Source organism: Canis aureus, chromosome 4 (genome assembly GCF_053574225.1).
Source record: "Canis aureus isolate CA01 chromosome 4, VMU_Caureus_v.1.0, whole genome shotgun sequence".
NCBI lineage: Eukaryota > Metazoa > Chordata > Mammalia > Carnivora > Canidae > Canis > Canis aureus.
In genome coordinates, this window is record NC_135614.1 from 20,389,349 (window position 1) to 20,413,689 (window position 24,341).

General features: G+C 37.5%; 1 protein-coding gene across 7 annotated transcripts in view; it reads right to left on the reverse strand.

Annotated features, from left to right (window-relative positions):
• CTNNA3 (catenin alpha 3) overlaps positions 1 to 24,341 on the reverse strand; it is a 1,688,099-nt gene that overhangs the window by 1,263,784 nt on the left and 399,974 nt on the right. The gene's annotated exons all lie outside the window — the stretch shown is intronic.

Genomic DNA, 24,341 nt, shown 5'->3' on the forward strand with positions numbered 1-24,341 from the left:
CCTGGAAAACACTACATTACCCAAGGTTAACGTCATCAGTGATGTCACATGGGTATCATGTAGTCCTTGACATACTGTGACAAGAAAAGCACTTCACCACTCTAATATTCACTCCAGAAGTCCACAACCCCAGTCTAATCATGAGAAAAATAACAAACAAAACCAAATTGGGACACATCCTACATGATAACTGGGCAATATTCCTCCAGATTGTTAAGGTCATGAATAAGAAAAAAAAAAAAAAAAAAAAGGTCATGAATAAGAAGTAGACTGATAAACCATCATAACCAAAGGAGACAGGGGCCATTTATGACACCTAACTGCAATGTGGTACCTGATTGGATCCTGGAAAAGAAAGAAGGCATCTACAGAAAAATCAGTGAAGTCCAAATAAAACCTACAGTTTAATTAATAGTAATGCATCAATGTTTGTTCATAAATGGCAAATGTAAGATATTAACAACAGAGGAAACTAGAAGAAAGGCAGATGAGAATTCTCTGTACTATCTTTACAACTTTTCTGGAAATCTCAAATTTTAATAAAAATCAAAAGTTCATTTTAAAGAAAACTAATTCAAGAGAGTTTAACAATAGCTTATGTATTTCACATACAATATCTTATGTAATCGTACAAAACCTCATGATAGATATTATCCCCCCCCCATTTTAAAGGTAAGAAAACTGGGGTTTAGAAAGACTAAGTTCCTGAGCCAAGTTACAGAGTAGGAAGGTGGCATTTCTTATATTGTAACCCAAGTCATTATGACTGCTAAACCATGATGTTAACAACTATATTATAGTCTTTCCTACACAGGAAGGATCTGCTTTATTTGCTACTATACAAGGACGGGGACTTGTACCTATAAAAAACATAGTTTATAAAGTGATTCTAGATAATATCTTATTGATCATCACAACACCCTTTGAGGCAGTAAGGCTTGAGCTATTTGCCCCATTTTAACTAAATAGGTATTTAGTGTAAGGAGATTAAGAGGCTGGCAAAATAACTGAGATCTAAACCTAAGTCTTCTGATTGCAAATCCCATGCTTTTTTCACAAGACTCTGCTACCTCAGGATGATGTTGCCTGAGGTTAATAAATGGCTGTGCTACTGTATTTTTAGTTCCTTCCTTTCTGAAAATAAAGGCTGTCTGTGACTTCATGCAGGCTTTAGGGGAGATTAACTTCTTTACAAGATGTAGGGAGGACAGTTAGAAGTAGTTGTCAACTCACTATTTGTACTCACTAATTAACCAAGACAAGACACTTTGTAGTTTTCTTGGCTTGCTATGATTTTTCCCCTTATATTTCTGGTCTAGGTTCTAGTTCCAGCTCTGTCATTAGCACTGCAAAAGGGGAAAGTCTTCTACTCTTTCAATGTCTGTTTTTCCATCTGCAAAAATGGAGTAATGATACTTCTGCCAATGCTCTCACGAGATTGAGTAAGTAGCACATCAGAAATGGAATGTACTTGAAAAATAGTAGAGAATTATGGAAAGAGTACAGAATTATTCTTCCTAAAATATTCCTAAAATAATCTTCCTAAAATTTATCAAACTTAGTGTACTGTTTTTGTCCTGTGATACTCTTGTGATTTTCATATTTCTCATAATTTTATAGTACTACCTACATTTATCTCAGTGTGATTTGGAGGAAAAATAATTTAATGTTTAGATAGGATGCACACTTCTCAGAGGTATAAAAGATAAAAAGGATAAATATTCAGAAGGAGCTGAAGAAAATTCTCTGCATAATAGGGCATAATTAAAATTAATTACATAATTCCCTCTGAAGTGACCTACACATTATCCTGCTCTATTTAGAATGGCAAGGTCAATGTTTAGGTAGTCTCTGAAAGGTGAAAGTTTGTGAACATACATCACTACAAAGAAAGATAAGGTTTAAAGTATTAGTTCTTTTACTCTGATGATGACTATATCTCACTGATAGTTGTGTTAACTTTAATGCTGTAGGAACTTTGGAATTTAAAACAAAAGTTCTAATATATTTTGGATTTTAAGCCTATACTTTGCTATCTCTGCCCAAGGCAATGACCAAATCCTTAATATGTACTGATATCCCAAATAGCAAGCCAATAAATCTGAGAGAAAGGATAGATTCAGTGAACATAACAAATATAACATATTATGGCAGCTGGTGGGGGAAAGAAAGGCACGTTACAGAGTTTAAGTAAAGGAAATTGAGAAGACAAGACCATTTCTCCTAAAGGAAATCTCAAAGGACAAATTTAATGTAGTAAATAGTCATGCAGATAAAAGGGGAACTAATGAATGCCATCCTTCTAAACAAAAGGTTATAGTGGTCACTGTTATTTTATTCTGTTTTAACTTATAATATCATGGGTTCAAAAGTTCCTAGGCATTGATTTATCCTAAAATTTTAAATCAGGTCAAAATGGAAATTAAATGGTAGGGTCAATTAGGGATTTCTCTGGACATAGATGTCTAAAGAATTCAGCTTCCTGGGAATTGATACTTTTTTAATATCTTTTTTTAAATGCTCCAGAAGAAAAAGCTCACATGAGATTTCCAAGTTTAGGAGACATTAAATGCTTCCAGCTGATGCAGAAACACACAGATGGGATTAAAAAAGACCTTACAAGTCTGCGCAAGTGGGTAGAGAAGCAACATATGAGTTTTAACCCTGGCAAGAGAACAAAATATATTTAGGGATTTTAAAGATCACAGAGTATAAAAATGGAGGGCTCTAAGCTATCAGTTCATTAATTCAACCATTCATTCAGTATATATTGTTGAGCCCTTCTATAGATCAGTAGTGTACTCATAGAAAGAATACACAAATAAGGGCACCTGGGTGACTCAGTCGGTTAAGCATCTGACTCTTGGTTTTGGCCTCAGTCATGATCTCAGGGTCTTGAGATTGAGACCTGGGTCAGCTCCATGCTTAGCAGGGAGCCTGCTTGAAATTCTCTCTCTGCTCCTCCCCCTGATCATGCACTCTCTCTCCCTCTCCCTTTCAAATAAATAAATAAATAAATAAATAAATAAATAAATAAATAAAAATAAATAAATCTTTTTAAAAAAAGAATGCAAAATAACTTATAAATCAGAAGGGGAGACAAATTTATATGAGAGCTAAAATAGAGTTTTTCATAACATAGAGGAAAATCCCTCAGTTTGAGGGGATTGAAGAGGTAACTCTTAATCAGTGAGTAGAACTTATCCCTGTGTAAAACAGAACAAGTAAAGAAAACATCATGTGCAAAGGCCAGAGGCATGAGAGAGCAAGGAGCATGCAGGCCACTGTAGGTGGTGGGACAAGTATAGGAAACTTGAGCAGCGTATATCCAGCTAGATATATCCTGGTGGTGATATATCCAGCTAGAAAGGTAAGTGGGAGATTCCTAGCATGCCATGCTAAAGAACTGCAAGGGCAACCAGCTCAGATATGTATTTTCAAAGATTACTCTAGCAGTGAACTTTTAGGTGATTAGAGAGAATGAAATTACAGTCAGGAGTCTAGGCAATAATCCAGGCAAGAGATAATGAGTACCTGGACACTGAAAACTATTGCTAGGCTGTAGTATGACAGATTCAAGAAAATTTAGAAGGTAAAAATGATGAGACTTTGTAATATTTAGATGGGAGAGGGATGAGGAGATATTTAGAAGTATCTAGAAAATTTTTTCGGCAATTGTGTACATGGTGTGATGCATTCACCAAGATAGGGAATATCAAATAAATAATGTGTTTGGAAAATAAAGGTGAAATACATTTTGTCATCTGACAAATGTGAGATGCTAGCATAATATCCAAATGAAAATACACTATACATGGATCTAGAATTCAGAGTCTAGGCTAGAAATAGAGACCTATGAATTACCAGCTCATAGTTGGGTGGTAAAGCCATGAGTGTGGAATGTACAAGGTCTTCACCCAGGATGAATGTTATAAAAAGGAGAACCTGGGAGTAATCATAAATTATTTCTTGAGGAAGTAAACCTGATAATTGTATGTGTTAGTCCAAAATCCCAAATATATATTGTAAACCATGAGGAAAGATAATGGAAAATACTGAACTAGAAAGAAAGAAAGAAAAAGAAAAGAAAGAAAAGAAAAGAAAAAAAAGAAAAGAAAAGAAAAGAAAGAAAAGAAAAGAAAGAAAAAGAAAGAGAAAGAAAGAAAGAAAGAAAGAAAGAAAGAAAGAAAGAAAGAAAGAAAAAGAAAGAAAGAAAGAAAGAAAAAATTTTGTGGAAAAGAAACATAATCCAGAGAGTTTAAACACATTTATGCATCACAATGTTGAAGGAAGTTAAAGAGTAAAATTAAACTATACCCATCTTTACATAAAATTTTAGTGAAGCCATTGGTGTAACTACTTTAGAAAACTGTACCTACTAAAGCTGAACATACACATAGCTCGTGACCCAGCTATTCCACTCCTAGGAGAGGATATACACATATAGAAATATGTTCATTCATATGTTCTCTAAAAGACATATGCAAAAGCATTCCTAGAAGTCCCAAACTGGAAACATCCCAAAGTAATGAGAATGAACAAAATACAAATACATGCAACAATATGAAATACATGATAGAAAAAGACACAACAAAAGAATACATATTGCTTAATGCCATCTATTTAAAATTCATACTCAGGCTAAACTAATTTATGGTCTTTGAAATAAGAATAGTAATTACTCTTGAAAAGTAATTAGTAATTGGAAAGAGCAGAGGGATCCTTCTGGATTCGGGTAATTTTTCTCGTTCTGAGTACTGGTTATATGGGTGTGTTTAACTTGGAAAAGTTCAGTGAACTGTATGCTCACAAGATATGCATATTTCTGAATGTATCTTATACTTCAATTAAACCTTTTATATAAAATCAAGCAAAACAGAAATATCAGTAAAGCAAAGCAAACATTCAGTTTGTGACTTCTCTTAGCAAAGGACACTAATATAAATAAACTACGGACTTGTCCCGGTATTGCATTTCCCATGATATTAAGGGACAGATGAGAAAATTGGATATGCAGTCCATTTGCAAACATCTTCCACCCACTATAAGGGCTTTTATTTTTTTTTTAAGAAAAAAAATCTAAATGTTTGAAAAATAAAAATAAAAGAAAGGTACCAAAGCCTGGCCATTGAAAAGGCAAAGCTAAAGGATTTTCATAGCAGTTGATTCTTTGCACCCTTGAATCCTCATTTAAGAGGATCAGAGAAAACTTCCTTACTAAGCTACATCCTTGCCCAAGTGAATAGCTCAGCAGGTACTCTGCTCAACAAAGCAGAACTACATGAGAATTATTGAGTTTCTCTTCCAGGTGTTCAAATGAACTTTCTGGAACTGACAAAACCACTTAGGTAAGGGAGGGCAGGCTTATGAAGAATATTTTTGTTTTCTTAAGACTAAGAAGATATGCAGCAGAAAATCCCATGGATCCTTTGCTATTTGGATTCCATTCTATGTTGGCTTCTATCCCTGGTCTTCCCTCTGCCAAGATGCTGCCTGCTAACTGCTTCACTGGTCACTAGGCAGCTTCGTGCTCTAACAGAAAACAAAATAGTGCAAACACCTGCTAATTTAAATGTTTTTCTCCTACATAAATTAGGAAGTGGAATATTTAGACTTAACTGAACAAAGGATACAAGATGATAAAGTAAGAATAGAATACAGAGATAATAAATTTTTGAGCAAAAAAATAAAGATTGAAAAAATGTAAGATTCTACAATAAAAATATTATTAAGCAACAGAAAGAGGTCTTTACTGCTTTTTTATTCTTATTTTTCATTTTCTATATTAATAGGACAAATACAATGAAGAAGAAAATAAAAGGATTCTTCAAATTCAAATAGAAAACTGAAAAAAACATATAATAGCAGTATTAAGATACCCCTCAATGTATTTATTCTGGGCCATTAATGCATATCTTGGGTAGATGAAATACACAAAAGTGAATATTAATAACTTCAAGATACTTCCTTGGAAAGCATTATTGCTTAATTCTAATGTAACCCAACATGTCAGTCAAGACAATGTATATATAAAGTTCAGGGGATCCCTGGGTGGCTCAGCGGTTTGGTGCCTGCCTTTGTCCCTGGGTGCGATCCTGGGGTCCCGGGATCAAGTCCCACATCGGGCTCCAGGCATGGAGCCTGCTTCTCCCTCTGCCTGTGTCTCTGCCTCTCTCTGTCTCTCTGTGTGTGTGTGTCTATCATGAATAAATAAATAAATAAATCTTTTAAAAAATGTATATATAAAGTTCAGAAATGCACTATGTTCATTTTTTCCTATCTCAAACAAATACACTATATATTATATCTACTATTTGCCTCAAATTTATACCTAAAAAATAAATTTTATCTGAAGTCATCTACCATATGGTTAAAGTAAAAGGAGTAAAGAGTAAAGCAGAAAATAATGAGCTAAACAAAATCCAGATGTACTACATGCTTCCCTTCCATTTGTGTGTATATATCATGACTTAATCTAACAAGATTCAAATATCTATGTCAGAAAACTTTTCCTTTAAAGAACAGATTTATTAACATCTAAGAGAGTGGAGTTGGATTTTAACACCTAGTCAAAGATCAACAATATCATTTTCCTTACAATTTCTTCCTATTTAACTTTCTGTGACTCACTTGTGAGAAATAGACTATCATTTTCCAAACATTTTGGTGCATCTCAGAAAGCAAATAGCATAACTTAGCACAAATGGAATCCAAGCCCAGAGATGTTGATCCAAATTCCTAATTAATAATGTCTTATATTCATGTAGTAGTTTATTCTGTTTAATAAGTTTCTAGTCATCTTCTCATAAAGAATTCCATGAGGAAAAAAAAGTTATCTCTAAATGTTAAAAAAGGAAAAGAACATTTGTCCAAAGGCATACAAGATTAATAAAAAGTGGTGGCGAAGATTGTTTTTAAGAAAGCCAACATTTACTAAATAGTGATAATGCTTCCTACACACACTCTAGTCTAGTCATTTTTCATTGAATGGCCCAGCTGTAAATAGGATCCAGTATTGGTTCCTATCTTAACACTCTCTTTTTTTAATTTAAATTCAATTTAATTAACATACACTGTATTATTAGTTTCAGGGGTAGAATTTATGATTCATCAATTGCATGTAATGACACCCAGTGCTCATTCCATCAAGTGCCCTCCTTAATGCTCACCATGCAGTTACCCCATCCCCCCACCCACCTCCAGCAACCCTCAGTTTGTTTCCTAGAGTTAGGCATCTCTTATGGTTTGCCACCCTCTCTGTTTTCATCTTATTTTTTCTTCTATCCAACACTCTTTTTATTTGTTGTCAGTAGTTTCATCATCTATTCCCAATGTCTGTTGAAGGACTTTCCTACAGCCCTACAGTTCTATGGTGGCCCAACAGAGACTACGTATTTCAGGCATATCTTCTTGATGAATAATTATCATATGTAATACAACTCAGATTAGAAACACATACCTTAGTTCAGTTTCAGTACAAGACTGATTTGAAGAAAAAAAAAAAAAACCTCAGGCCAAAACTATAACAATAGAAATTAAAGTGTGATCCATAAGGTCATTTAGATTGCTCAAAAATATAACTCAGAGATAATGGAGAATGAATGAAACTATCATCTTAACTATTTCAGTATACCTTTGATAAAGAAAACATTCTAAATACAGCATTTTAGTAATGATAGCTTAATGGTTGCTTTTCCCAGAGGGGGGAAAAAACAGTTTGGCTTTTTAATTAATTCAACAAGCTTAAAAACACCTGCTTTAAGATGTGACTTTAAAGCTAAGGCCAAAGATAAGGTTATAAACTCAGATGTTTCTAAGGTTATAAGCTCAAATGTCTATTCTAAGCAGGAAGCATGAATAAGCCAAATGTAACTCCATAGGGAGTGGTGAGGCACTCATATACCATAGAATACCTGCCCCACTTAAAAATACTCAAACCCAAATTGGCCAAACAAAAAGAATCCCTGACCTCTGTTCTGAAGTACCAGCACAGATGTTTGTGTCAGCCTATGAGTGCAGTCTCCATGTTTTATATTCATACCATATGTGTATCTGACCTTGGAGGAGATCGGAAAGAGATAATGCATGTCCCTGGGCCTGAGGAGCCTACAATAAGTGGAGGGGAGTGAGGCAGATGCTGAGCAACTCCAAGGCAGGAAGTCTGTCTCATTATAATAGAAATAGCATGAGCTTTGGGGCTAGAATCCCAACACAAAACACTCCCATAGCAGATTATGAGTAGAATAATTAACCTGACTTCAGCTACAAAATGGGAATATTAATTCCTACCTTAGAGGGCATAATGAGGTTAAATTATTTAAAGTCAAACATTTTTTCAGCATTTTCTTACTGACTTCTCTCTATACAGCACACTGTTAGCCATATTCCCTCCTTAAAATGTTTCTCCCCTATCTTCTTAGATGACAGTGAATACTAAATTTAAGTTGACATTATTTGATAGTATTTATCTCTCTTCCGAGCTCCAGATACATAACTCAAGTTGAGTCTCAAAATAAACATATTGGAAATTGAACCCACTGCCTTTTTTACACCTCCGCCCGTCAACATGTTTCTCCTCCAACATGCTCAGACTCACTGGTCCCAAAATCTAGCTAACAAGAAATCTGGGAAATATCCTCAACTTTTCCATTCCTTCATCCCCACCATTAGGTAAGATCTGTTATTCTATTCATTAACTATTTCTCCAGTATGTACCCTTGTTCTTGTCCTCACTACTAGAGCTAATCTAGAGGAGAAATAATTAAGGATAAAACTAAGAAGTCATTGCGATACAAAAAGGGAAGAACAAATTCAGAGACAAAACTTTTTGACTAATACAATCTTTTCTCTATAATATCATCAGAGGAGTCCCTCCAAAATTCATATATGATCATCAATCCCCAATTTAAAATTTTAAAGTGACTGTTAATTCACACATAATAAAACTCATACTTTTTTATTATAGACAAAGATGATTTGTCTCCAGCTTCTCTCTCTATCCTCACTTCCTACCACATCTCTCACAGACATCCTTTTCTCTAGCCACACAGACTCACATAAGGTTCTACAAGCACCTTGAGCTATGTTCCAGTCTCCCCTCACATCTCTCAGTAAACGTCTATTCATCCCTCAAGATATCTTGGATTCTCATGTTCTGTCACCCATGGATGTACTCACGTGTTCCAAGTGCTTATAAGGCACTAATATAGCATATATTACACAATTATCATTTGCTATAGTTACTCCTTGATACATCTGTTTCTCACCCATTCTGAGTTTCTATTGGGGTCAAAACTATGTCTTAATTCTTTTATCCCCTAGACCTCATAAAGGATCTGGCACATAGTGACCAATGAATTAAGGACACTTGTCACCATTTTATTTTTTTAAGATTTATTTGAGAGAGAGAACATGTGTGTGAGCAAGGGGAGGGACAGAGGGAGAGGGAAAGAGAGAATCCTTAAGCAGACTCCCCATTGAGTGCAGAGCCCAACACACAGCTCTATCCCAGGACTCTGAGATCATGACTTGAGCTGAAATCAACAGTTGGCCACTTAACTAACTGAAATACCCAGGTGCTCCTATCTCTCACCACTTTAACACCAGAAAACTTTGAAGGTTACTGTCATAAAATAATTTACTTTTCCATGAGATAAAAATTCTAATTTTGGAAAAGGAAATCATAACTACAAAAAGCTAAGATATATTCATCCAAGAATGAAAATACTCTTTAACTGTGTTCCCAATCAGGCAAACTAGATTTGCCTATGAACTATTCTTCAGTGTTTCTGGCCTAGCCCTCATTTAAAAAGCCAGTGATACCAGTTTTTTTATCACTTGTACGCAAGTGTGTTGTTCAGTGCTTATTTCTATATATCTTAGTTTGTTTTGGAAAATATCTGATTTCTAAATATATTCCCTGGCAGGAAGCAAAATTTTAAGTAGAATGAAGGTAAAGATGTCCTTTATGGATGTAAAGATATATTCAACATGTGTTTCAGAAAGTTAAATTGATGTTCCTACGTTAACCAAAATTCAGATCTATCTGATTGAGGAAACAGAAATAAGTTAATAATCTTGTTAAATTTTGAGTACTCTGAGATACCAAGTATTTATACAGTGGAATTGAGCTAAGAGCTATGAGAAAATATAAATACAAAGTAAAAATAAGCACCCCCTCAAGCTCTCTGCTCTCTGTTAATTGTTAAATAACAGTATGTTAAATAAAATGAGTTAATGCTGGTAGAATAGATTAGAATTACTACAAGAATTGTAAGGAAAAGTATGGGTAGGTTAAGAAATGTTTCACAGGCAGGCACATCAGCATCTTGAAAATGAGCCAAAAAATATGACATTAAAGTCACTTGGTATTTCAAACATAACATATCAAAACCTGAGCTCCTGATAGTTAGAGCCTCTCAACCTGCTACTCTGAGTCTTCACCAGTTCAGTAAATGGCAGCTTTTTTCAGGTGTCCAGGCCAAAAATATTGTCATCATCGTCTACTTCTCTTTCTCTCATATCTCACATTCAGTCAGTAAATACTATTATTTTTTACCAGAATTTGACTTCTTATCACATCTAGAAAGTAACCATATCATTGTTTTGCTCAAATCATCCAACATACCTCTCTGACCTCATCCCTACAACTCTCCTTGCTCACTGTGATCCAGCTACATGGACTTCCTTGGTGTTTCCCTAAAAAGCCAGGCATGTCCCTACCTCAGGCCATTCTGTTGCTGGTTCCCTTCCAGATTAACGTCTGGCTCAACATTTCACTTCCTTTGAGTCTGTACTCAAAAACCAACCTCTTGTCACCCTATCTAAAAGTTCCACCAACAAGTTCACTTTTGATATGCCATATCCCCTTTCCCTGCTTTATCTTCTACTTATCACTAGTATACTTTATACTATCATGTTTGTTTTCTGTCTTCTCCAATGGAATATAAGCCCCATGAGGTGACATGAAAGATACTTGATACATATTTATTTAACTAATTAGTGAACATCAACCCATTTAAAAATTTGAAGTGAACAATTTGAACATTTTACTAATGATCACATATATAAAAATCATCCTATCACACAGGATAAAATATCAGGAAACTGTCTAGGTTCCTGAAAAAATAGATAAAGGGCACAAAAATAGATAGCATAAAACTTCCTGCTCCCTTTTATCTCTCATTCCAGAAACAGATTTTAGAACAGGTTCACCAATATATCTTGTGATTTACTAGTCAGTTTTACTTGAGGCATATTTCATGTTTACCAGAATGCATATAGAAAGCTTCTGAACTCAAAACTTAATGGCTATCGTTGAAAGGTCAACTGTGTATGCATACATAATAGAAGGTAACTTGTATTTAAAATCCATATCTCGGAGGAGGGGCAGGATGGCAGAAGAGCAGGGTCTCCAAATCACCTGTCCCCACCAAATTACCTAGATAACCTTCCAATCATCCTGAAAATCTACAAATTCGGCCTGAGATTTAAAGAGAGAACAGCTGAAACGCTACAGTGAGAAGAGTTCACGCTTCTATCAAGGTAGGAAGACGGGGAAAAGAAATAAAGAAACAAAAGGCCTCCAAGGGGGAGGGGCCCCGCGAGAGCCGGGCTGAGGCCGGGGCGAGTGTCCCCAGGACAGGAGAGCCCCGCCCCGGAGAAGCAGGAGCTGCACCAATCTTCCCGGGTGGAAAGGCCTCCAGGGAGTTGGAGCAGGACCCCAGGAGGGCGGGGATGCCCTCGGGCTCCCTGGGACAGTAACAGCACCTGCGCCCCGGGAGATGCGCGGAGCTCCCTAAGGGCTGCAGCGCGCACGGCGGGACCCGGAGCAGCTCGGAGGGGCTCGGGCGGCGGCTCCGCGGAGAGAGGGCTGCGCGGCTCCAGGAGCAGCTCGGAGGGGCTCGGGCGGAGGAAGAGGCTCCAGGCGGAGGGGACTGCGGGACCGGGAGCAGCTCGTGGTGGGGTGGGGGGGCTCGGGCGGCAGCTCCGCGGAGGCAGCTGCGCGGCCGGGAGCGCGAATCCAACAGCGCAGGCCCCGGAGCACAGGGCGCCGGGACAGCCCAGGATCCGGCCTCCCCCCAGGACAGGCAGAGGCCGGGAGGGCACAGGACCGCAAGGACGCTCCTGCCCCGAGCTGAGCAGATCAACGGCCCCGCCCCGGAGCCTCCAGGCCCTGCAGACCAAGAGCTCCGGAGCTACTGCGGGAGCTGAATCCAGGGCTCCAGAGCGACCCCGCTACTGGGGTTGTTCCACCTGGGGCCTCACCGGGTGAACCCCCACTGAGCCCTGCACCAGGCAGGGGGCAGAGCAGCTCCCCCAAGTGCTAACACCTGAAAATCAGCACAACAGGCCCCTCTCCCAGAAGACCAGCTAGACGGACAAGTTCCAGGGGAAGTCAAGAGACTTAAAGTATACAGAATCAGAACATACTCCCCCATGTTTTTTTTTTTCTTTTTGATTTCTGATTGCTTCCCCCACCCTTTTTTTTCACCTTTTTCTTTCTCTTTTTCTTCTCTTTTTTCCTTTTTTTTCTTCCTTTTTTCTTTTTTCTTTTTCTCTTTTCTTTCATTCTCTCTCTCTCTTTTTCTCCTTTTCCCAATACAACTTGTTTTTGGCCACTCTGCACTGAGCAAAATGACTAGAAGGAAAACCTCACCTCAAAAGAAAGAATCAGAAACAGTCCTCTCTCCCACAGAGTTACAAAATCTGGATTACAATTCAATGTCAGAAAGCCAATTCAGAAGCACTATTATACAGCTACTGGTGACTCTAGAAAAAAGCATAAAGGACTCAAGAGACTTCATGACTGCAGAATTTAAATCCAATCAGGCAGAAATTAAAAATCAATTGAATGAGATGCAATCCAAACTAGAAGTCCTAACGACGAGGGTTAACGAGGTGGAAGAACGAGTGAGTGACATAGAAGACAAGTTGATGGCAAAGAGGGAAACTGAGGAAAAAGAGACAGACAATTAAAAGACCAGGAAGACAGATTAAGGGAAATAAACGACGGCCTGAGGAAGAAAAACCTACGTTTAATTGGGGTTCCCGAGGGCACCGAAAGGGACAGAGGGCCAGAATATGTATTTGAACAAATCCTAGCTGAAAACTTTCCTAATCTGGGAAGGGAAACAGGCATTCAGATCCAGGAAATAAAGAGATCCCCCCTAAAATCAATAAAAACCATTCAACACCTTGACATTTAATAGTGAAGCTTGCAAATTCCAAAGATAAAGAGAAGATCCTTAAAGCAGCAAGAGACAAGAAAGCTCTGACTTTTATGGGGAGGAATATTAGGGTAACAGCAGACCTCTCCACAGAGACCTGGCAGGCCAGAAAGGGCTGGCAGGATATATTCAGGGTCCTAAATGAGAAGAACATGCAACCAAGAATACTTTATCCAGCAAGGCTCTCATTCAAAATGGAAGGAGAGATAAAGAGCTTCCAAGACAGGCAGGAACTGAAAGAATATGTGACCTCCAAACCAGCTCTGCAAGAAATTTTAAGGGGTACTCTTAAAATTCCCCTTTAAGAAGAAGTTCAGTGCAACAATCCACAAAAACAAGGACTGAATAGATATCATGATGACACTAAACTCATATCTCTCAATAGTAACTCTGAACGTGAACGGGCTTAATGACCCCATCAAAAGGCGCAGGGTTTCAGACTGGATAAAAAAGCAGGACCTATCTATTTGCTGTCTACAAGAGACTCATTTTAGACAGAAGGACACCTACAACCTGAAAATAAAAGGTTGGAGAACCATTTACAATTCAAATGGCCCTCAAAAGAAAGCAGAGGTAGCCATCCTCATATCAGATAAACTAAAAATTACCCCGAAGACTGTAGTGAAGATGAAGAGGGACACTATCTCATACTTAAAGGATCTATCCAACAAGAGGACTTAACAATCCTCAATATATATGCCCCGAATGTGGGAGCTGCCAAATATTTAAACCACTTAATAACCAAAGTGAAGAAATACTTAGATAATAATACACTTATACTTGGTGACTTCAATCTAGCTCTTTCTACCCTCGATAAGTCTTCTAAGCACAACATTTCCAAAGAAACGAGAGCTTTAAATGATACACTGGACCAGGGAATCCCTGGGTGGCACAGCGGTTTAGCGCCTGCCTTTGGCCCAGGGCGCGATCCTGGAAACCCGGGATCGAGTCCCACGTCAGGCTCCTGGTGCATGGAGCCTGCTTCTCCCTCTGCCTGTGTCTCTGCCTCTCTCTCTCTCTCTGTGATGACTATCATAAATAAATAAAAATTAAAAAAAAATGGTACACTGGACCAGATGGATTTCACAGATATCTACAGAACTTTACATCCAAACTCAACTGAATACACATTCTTCTCAAGTGCACATGGAACTTTCTCCAGAATAGACCACATACGGGGTCACAAATCGGGTCTGAACCGATACCAAAAGATTGGGATCGCCCCCTGCATATTCTCAAACCATAATGCCTTGAAATTAGAACTAAATCATAACAAGAAGTTTGGAAGGACCTCAAATACGTGGAAGTTAAGGACCATCCTGCTAAAAGATGAAAGGGTCAACCAGGAAATTAAGGAGGAATTAAAAAGATTCATGGAAACTAATGAGAATGAAGATACAACCATTCAAAATCTTTGGGATGCAGCAAAAGCAGTCCTAAGGGGGAAATACATCGCAATACAAGCATCCATTCAAAAACTGAAAAGAACTCAAATACAAAAGCTAACCTTACACATAAAGGAGCTAGAGAAAAAACAGCAGATTGACCCCACGCCCAGCAGAAGAAGAGAGTTAATTAAAATTCGAGCAGAACTCAACGAAATCGAGACCAGAAGAACTGTGGAACAGATCAACAGAACCAGGAGTTGGTTCTTTGAAAGAATTAATAAGATAGATAAACCATTAGCCAACCTTATTAAAAAGAAGAGAGAGAAGACTCAAATTAATAAAATCATGAATGAGAAGGGAGAGATCACTACCAACACCAAGGAAATACAAACGATTTTAAAAACATATTATGAACAGCTATACGCCAATAAATTAGGCAATCTAGAAGAAATGGACGCATTCCTGGAAAGCCACAAACTACCAAAACTGGAACAGGAAGAAATAGAAAACCTGAACAGGCCAATAACCAGGGAGGAAATTGAAGCAGTCATCAAAAACCTCCCAAGACACAAGAGTCCAGGGCCAGATGGCTTCCCAGGGGAATTCTATCAAACGTTAAAAAAGAAATCATACCTACTCTCCTAAAGCTGTTTGGAAAGATAGAAAGAGATGGAGTACTTCCAAATTCGTTCTATGAGGCCAGCATCACCTTAATTCCAAAACCAGACAAAGACCCCACCAAAAAGGAGAATTACAGACCAATATCCCTGATGAACATGGATGCAAAAATTCTCAACAAGATACTAGCCAATAGGGATCCCTGGGTGGCGCAGCGGTTTAGCGCCTGCCTTTGGCCCAGGGTGCAATCCTGGAGACCCAGGATCAAATCCCACGTCGGGCTCCCGGTGCATGGAGCCTGCTTCTCCCTCTGCCTGTGTCTCTGCCTCTCTCTCTCTCTCTCTGTGTGTGACTATCATAAATAAATAAAAATTAAAAAAAAAAAAAAAAAAGATACTAGCCAATAGGATCCAACAGCACATTAAGAAAATTATTCACCATGACCAAGTAGGATTTATCCCTGGGACACAAGGCTGGTTCAACACTCGTAAAACAATCAATGTGATTCATCATATCAGCAAGAGAAAAACCAAGAACCATATGATCCTCTCAATGGCATTTCTATACACTAACAATGAGACTGAAGAAAGAGAAATTAAGGAGTCAATCCCATTTACAATTGCACCCAAAAGCATAAGATACCTAGGAATAAACCTCACCAAAGAGGTAAAAGATCTATACCCTAAAAACTATAGAATACTTCTGAAAGAAATTGAGGAAGACACAAAGAGATGGAAAAATATTCCATGCGCATGGATTGGCAGAATTAATATTGTGAAAATGTCAATGTTACCCAGGGCAATATACACGTTTAATGCAATCCCTATCAAAATACCATGGACTTTCTTCAGAGAGTTAGAACAAATTATTTTAAGATTTGTGTGGAATCAGAAAAGACCCCGAATAGCCAGGGGAATTTTAAAAAAGAAAACCATAGCTGGGGGCATCACAATGCCAGATTTCAGGTTGTACTACAAAGCTGTGGTCATCAAGACAGTGTGGTACTGGCACAAAAACAGACACATAGATCAGTGGAACAGAATAGAGAACCCAGAAGTGGACCCTGAACTTTATGGCCAACTAATATTCAATAAAGGAGGAAAGACTATCCATTGGAAGAAAGACAGTCTCTTCAATAAATGGTGCTGGGAAAATTGGACATCCACATGCAGAAGAATGAAACTAGACCACTCTCTTTCACCATACACAAAGATAAACTCAAAATGGATGAAAGATCTAAATGTGAGACAAGATTCCATCAAAATCCTAGAGGAGAACACAGGCAACACCCTTTTTGAACTCGGCCACAGTAATTTCTTGCAAGATACATCCACGAAGGCAAAAGAAACAAAAGCAAAAATGAACTATTGGGACTTCATCAAGATAAGAAGCTTTTGCACAGCAAAGGATACAGTCAACAAAACTAAAAGACAACCTACAGAATGGGAGAAGATATTTGCAAATAACATATCAGATAAAGGGCTAGTTTCCAAGATCTATAAAGAACTTATTAAACTCAACACCAAAGAAACAAACAATCCAATCATGAAATGGGCAAAAGACATGAAGAGAAATCTCACAGAGGAAGACCTAGACATGGCCAACAAAAACCTGAGAAAATGCTCCGCATCAGTGGCCATCAGGGAAATACAAATCAAAACCACAATGAGATACCACCTCACACCAGTGAGAATGAGGAAAATTAACAAGGCAGGAAACCACAAATGTTGGAGAGGATGCGGAGAAAAGGGAACCCTCTTACACTGTTGGTGGGAATGTGAACTGTTGCAGCCACTCTGGAAAACTGTGTGGAGGTTCCTCAAAGAGTTAAAAATAGACCTGCCCTATGACCCAGCAATTGCACTGTTGGGGATTTACCCCAAAGATTCAGATGCAATGAAACGCCGGGACACCTGCACCCCAATGTTTATAGCAGCAATGTCCACAATAGCCAAACTGTGGAAGGAGCCTCGGTGTCCATCGAAAGATGAATGGATAAAGAAGATGTGGTTCATGTATACAATGGAATATTACTCAGCCATTAGAAACGACAAATACCCACCATTTTCTTCAACGTAGATGGAGCTGGAGGGTATTTTGCTGAGTGAAGTAAGTCAATCAGAGAAGGAGAAACAGTGTATGTTCTCATTCATTTGGGGAATATAAATAATAGTGAAAGGGAATATAAGGGAAGGGAGAAGAAATGTGTGGGAAATATCAGAAAGGGAGACCGAACATAAAGACTCCTAACTCTGGGAAACGAACTAGGGGTGGTGGAAGGGGAGGAGGGCGGGGGGTGGGGGTGAATGGGTGACGGGCACTGAGGGGGGCACTTGACGGGATGAGCACTGGGTGTTATTCTGTATGTTGGTAGATTGAACACCAATAAAAAAATAAATTTATTTAAAAAAATAAATAAATAAAATAAAATCCATATCCCTGGATACCTGGGTGGCTCAGTGGTTTAGTGCCTGTCTTCCACTCAGGGTGTGATCCTGGAGTCCCGGGATTGAGTCCCACATAGGGCAACATGGAGCCTGCTTCTCCCTCTGCCTGTGTCTCTGCCTCTCTCTCTCTCTCTCTCTCTCTCTCTCTTCCTCTCTCTCTCTTCCCCTCTGTCTTCCATGAATAAATAAATAAAATCTTAAAAAAAATAAAATCCATATCCCTAGTTATCAAAGACTTTGCCTCATTCAAGCCATATGCCAAACATGGATCTTCTACATGCAAAGTATTCACTGTTTAGCTTTTGCCAATTTAAACACTCATGTCTCTAGGAATGGCTACAATCCACCCTAGTACATAAAATAAATTAGTATTCTTGCACTCTAGAGAAAAGTATGTGTTTAGCACCAAATGGAATCAGCAGATGACTAAATACTTTTTTTTTGCCTTGCTTCTGTCATAAATACAACAGATGCAAGATGCTGGAATGTGGACAACCCCCAGAAGGTTGGTGTTTTCCTCTAATGCACAAATAAACCATTCAAAAATGCATTCCATATAGTATGCCAGAGTCAGCAAGAACCTCTTGGTTTCTTTATTGCCTACAAGATGATTTTATGACTGAATATATCACAAAGGCCTCCACAGTCCAAATGAAGCATAAGGCTACCTTTGATGTTAAACATCAGTAAATATCTTATACATTTATAGCAATGATCATTCGAGGCCAAGATAAACAACTGACACATAAATCATTTATACTTATTATCGCTCACACTAAATCCTAATCATTACCCAAATTCATGGCACTCTTAAAGGCATGAGACATGGATGGCTAAAAGATAAGTTAATAAAAGTAGAACTGTTACTATATTAAGTATGGGAAAAAATTATCTTACTAGGAAGAACTAGTTCACTTCAATATCATCTCTTTTAAAAGGAAAATAACAAAAAAAAAAAGGAAAATAACAATACATCACCCTTGATCTAACTGTCCAACTATGTTCCTCAAGGTTCTCTAGCTCCTGCTACCCCAATGTCAGTTGAAATTACATCCTATTTTTATATACCGTTGAATTTTTAAGGAATACCCACTCAGAAACAATTTCAGTCAAAAAAGACAAAGACATTCTTCAACCTGATAAAGTGAATCCATGAAAATTCCACAGCTGAAATCATACTTAGTGGTGAAAGACTAAATGCTTTCTATGATCAGGAATAAGACAAAAATGTTCTCTTTCATTTCCATTCAACATTGTACTAGAAGTTCTAGTCAGATAATTTAAGAAAGACAAATAAATAAAAGGCATCCAGATTGGAAAATAAGATGTAAAACTATCTCTATTTGAAAATAACATGAAAATCCTGGTATACTGAAAATCCTAAAGAATTCATACACTCACACACACACACACACACACACACACACACAAACACGCACACACAAGCTATTAGAGCTAATCGACAAAATCAACAAGGTTGCAGGATACACTATAAATGTACAAAATGATCTATACACTTGCAATGAGTGATTTGAAAACAAAATTAAAGAAACAATTCTATTTATACCATTGAAAAATAAGATACTTAGTAATTTAACAAAAGCAGTGCAAGTTTTCTACGCTGAAAACTATAAAACAACATTAAAATAAATTAGAGAATACTTATATAAATGGAAAGACTTTCCATGTCATAGATTGGGAGACTTAATATTATTAGGAGGGCAATATTCCTCCAAATTGAACTATAAATTGCAATTCCTAACAAAATGCCAGCCATAAAAAAAAAAAATGCCAGCCATGTTTTTTGCAGAGTTTGATAAGATGAACCTAAAATTCATATTAATATGCAAGGGACCCCAAAAACCAAAACAATTAAAAGGAAAACCAAAGTTGAAAAACTCACTTTTTACAATTTCAAAACTTACTAAAGAGCTATAAGAAAGTGTGCTTCTGGCATAAGGATAGTCTTCTAGATCAGGAATAGAATTGAGAGTCCAAAGACAAACCCATATATTTACAGTTAATGCATTTTCAACAAGGGTGTCAAGATAACTCAGGGGAGAAAGAATAATCTTTTCAATAAACGGTACTGGGATAATTGGATATTTATATGCAAAAGAAGGACCTCTACCTCATTCCATACACAAAACTTAACCCCTAATGTAAGAGGTAAAGTTATAAAACTCTTAAAACATAGAAGTAAATCCTTATGACCTTGGATTAGATAGAGGTTTTTTAGATATGGCCCCCAAAGAAGCACAAACGATAGGAGGAGAAATATATAAGATGGACACCATAAAAACTACTAAAAGCTTTTTTGCAACAAATGATACCATCAATAAAGTGGAACCACATTACACAGAATGGTAGATTTTTGCAAATCATATATGTGATCAGGGTTTTGCATCTAGAATATATACAGAACTATTAAAAATTCAGCAGTAAAAAGTCAATCCAAATCAAAAGTGGGCAAAGTAGGGGGCACCTAGGAAGCTCAGTCAGTGTCTGACTCTTGTTTTTGGCCCAGGTAATGATCTTGCGGCAGTCAGTCACAGCAGCGAGCCTCGCTTCTGGTTCTGAGTTCACTGGTATCTGCTGCAGATTCTCTGTCCTTCTTCCTCCTGCTCACTCTCTCTCTCTCAAATAAATAAATAAAATATTTTAAAAAGAAGTGGGCAAAGAATCTGAATAGACATTTCTTTAGAGAAGATAAACTGAAGGTCAACAAGCACGTGAAAAATGTTCAACATCATTAGCCATTAGGAAAATGCAAATAAAACCACAATGAGATAGCACTTTGCTCACTAGGATGTTTATGATAAAAAAATAGATAATAACAAATGTTGGAGAAAGCAGAACTTTCACACATTTCTATTAGGTTAGGAAAATGGTGAGCCACTTTGGAAAAGAGCCAAGTAGTTTCTCAAAATATTCTCATAGAGTTACCTTAAGCCTAGCAATCTGTCTCCTCAGTACATACTCGGAAAAAAAAAAAAAAATATATATATATATATATATATGTTCACATATGGGGCACCTGGATAGCTCAGTCAGCTTAAGCATTTGACTCTTGGTTTCAGATCAGGTCATGATCTCGGATCAGGTCATGATCTCAAGGTTGAGATTGAACCCCATGTCAGGTTCTGCACTGACTGTGGAGCCTTCTTAAGATTCTGTCTCTCCTTCTTTCTGTCTCCCTCTCCCTCTGCCCCTCCCCACACTCTCTCTAAATTTTATATATACATATAACATTCCTGTATTCATATTCATTCATATTCATATTCATATACATATTCATATATAATAAAAAATATTATATATTTTTCACATAAATATTTTATATATGATTTAATTATATATGATATTCATATACATTCACATAAATATTTATGTATGAATGTTCATAGTAGCATTATTTGTGATAGCCAAAAAGTGGAAACAACCCCAATGTCCATCAATTCATGACTGGACAAATAAAATGGAGTATATCTACTCAATGAAATAGTGTTTGGTGATGAAAATGAAATATTGATACATGCTGAATCTTGGAAACTTTATGCTAAACCAAAGAAGCCAATAACAAAAGAGTACCTTATATAATTTCATGCACATGAAATGTGCATAAAAGGCAAATCTATAGACAGAGAAAGTACATTAGTGGTTGCCTAAGGCAGAGAGTAAGGAAAGCAAACTGCTAATGGTACAGAGTTCCTTTTGGGAATGACAAAAATGTTCTAAAATTAGATTTATTGATTATTGCACAACTCTGTACACTTTAAATGGGTAAATGTTATGATATGGGAATTATATTTAATACGGTGGTTAGAAATAAAGACAAAGATACAAACATCAATTATCACCAGAAAGAGGAGTAAAAGGCAGCCGTCATAATCAGTAGGTCTCAGACTTGAAATATTCTAAGAATACTTTGGAAACTCGGGACCAGTGTGGAAAAAGAGGAAGCCAGGATCAAGGGAGACAGGGTTTGGAAAACTGCTGGCTTAAAGTATCTAAATAGGCCAAGTCATACTTGTCAACAACAACAAAAAATCATCTAAATACAAGTTACAAATAGAGTATCTTTTAGAACACACAATCAGATGACCAGGTTCCAAAAGTAAGGAATTCCAGATTTGGAGATTGGAAGGGAAAGGGAGTAGGGCAGAACTGTTCATTTAAGCATAAATGGATTGATGTTGAGTGTCAGGAAATCAATCCATTTTCCACAAGATCCTCACCAGTGGGCTGGATTTTTGAGGAACAGAATCCAGTCCCAGGGAAACAGGATGGTAGTTATCATGTGGAAAATTAGAAGCTAGCCTACTACTTAGAATTTGAAGGAAGGGTAAGAATGACAATTAATATGCTTCCTCCCCCTTTCTCTCTCACTCTCACTCTTACTCTGCCTCTTTTATGGTTAAGTGAAGGAAGGGGGAAGGCAAACATCTACAAGGGAGGCCATTAAGAAACACAGCTCTCGGGGATTAGGGATTGCAGAGTCATAGGAGGTAACAGGAAATGCTAGTACCAAAGGAGTTCATTGTTGCTCCTTGCAGTGTTTTCTCTAGCAGAGCAATACCAAAGGAAATCGCAAATAGAAAATAATGATGGATGATGAAAATTGATGATGATGATGATGATGATGATGATGATGATGATGATGATGATGGAGATGAACCTTGACTGGCAGAACAAAGCAAGAAAGAATCCTGGTTTATGTCTAACCAACCTAAGAAGGCTGGAAAGAAATGCAATATGAGAGGGCTACTCAAACATCTATAGTTCATTCCTGACCAGCCAGTTAGATTCAGGATCCAGAATGCCAGGACTGGATCATGGGAGACCATACTGAGTATCTGCTGTTTACAAGCTTCTGTGTTGTCCTTTTCAGGATTTATCATCTTGCTACCTTTGGTATATAGACTACTGGGGGGGAAAAGAAAGAAAGAGAATGAGAAAAGAAAGGGGAAGGGGAAGGGGAAGGGGAGGGGGAGGGGGAGGGGGAGGGAGAGGGAAAGGGAAAGGGAAAGGGAAAGGGAAAGGGAAAGGGAAAGGGAAAGGGAAAGGGAAGGAAAGGAAAGGAAAAACAAAGTTGAGTCCATAAAGTAAATGTCCCAAAACAGACCTCAAGATTCAGTTTAGATTGAGTTCAAAATACAAAATCACATAAATTAGTGAGAGATCCTAATAGGTTGCATTATCTAAGAAAAGCCACTTAGAAGGGACAAGGAAATATGAATAAAAACTAACATGTATTCAGCATCTATTATATAGATGGCAGTGTTCCAGGTACTCTCCCTTCTCTGTAAAGTAAGAATCCATATCACTATTCTTATAGATAATAAGAACAGAAACACAGAATGGTTATAACTCATCCAAGATCATGGGGCTGCTACTATGGTTGGCACTGAAACCTGGATCTTTCTGATCTAAATCCATGCTTTGAGCACAATGTAATGCTATATCTAAAACATCTCTCAAATTCATGTTTCTTATATATTACACAAGATGTCTAAATTTTGAAGTGTCACTCTAAAATAACAAACTTTTGTGTGGCTATTCCTATGCTACGAAATTACAATAATTTCTAAAATCTATTATGACTCCAAAATTCTCTCTCATTATATCTTAATCAAATAGCATTGAGAGAAAATTACACAGCCTAAAATCCCAACTATACTATGTTTCTTCCATGTATTATACAATCATGTAGGATAATCCACTCTATTATATAAAGATGACAGTCAGGACTCTTATATTCACCCTATATATATTAAATGTTTTAATCTTAATAACTCTGTAAACCATATTGTTATCCCTACTTTACAAAGTCAAAAAGCTAGTCAGTTGTGGAAGTGAGATTTTTTTTAAGATTTTATTTATTCATTCATGAGACACACAGACACATAGGTGGAGGGAGAAGCAGGCTCCTTGTGGGGAGCCCAATGCAGGACTCGATACCAGGATCCTGGGATCATGACCTGAGCCAAAGTAGATGCTCAACCACTGACTCAACCAGGTGCCCCTGGGAGTGAGATTTAAACCAAAATATTCTGGCTCCAGAGCCCAAGGGCTTAACCACTGGACTATTAGTCTATCCATTGAGAACTGGAAACATCCTAGTAGAGGTTCAGTGTTTTAATTTTCTATACACTTTCTCATTTGATCCCACTATATTGTGCTCATTACATAGAAATAAAGAAAAAAAAAAGGTTGTTCAGTGCCATACATTTATTGAGTGGCAGAAAATACATCTAATTTTTTTCAGTACAGGATGAGATTTTGTCTAGTGGAATCCTATGACTAAAAACAAGCACCAGAGAAATAATAACTTTTTTATTTTAATAAATTTATTTGTTATTGGTTTTTAATTTGCCAACATACAGAATAACACCCAGTGCTCAACCCGTCAAGTGCCCCCCTCAGTGCCCATCACCCATTCACCCCCCACCCCCTGCCCTCCTCCCCTTCCACCACCCCTAGTTCATTTCCCAGAGTTAGGAGTCTTTATGTTCTGTCTCCCTTTCTGATATTTCCTACCCATTTCTTCTCCCTTCCCTTCTATTCCCTTTCACTATTATTTATATTCCCCAAATGAATGAGAACATATAATGTTTGTCCTCTCCAATTGACTCAGAGAAATAATAACTTAAATATGA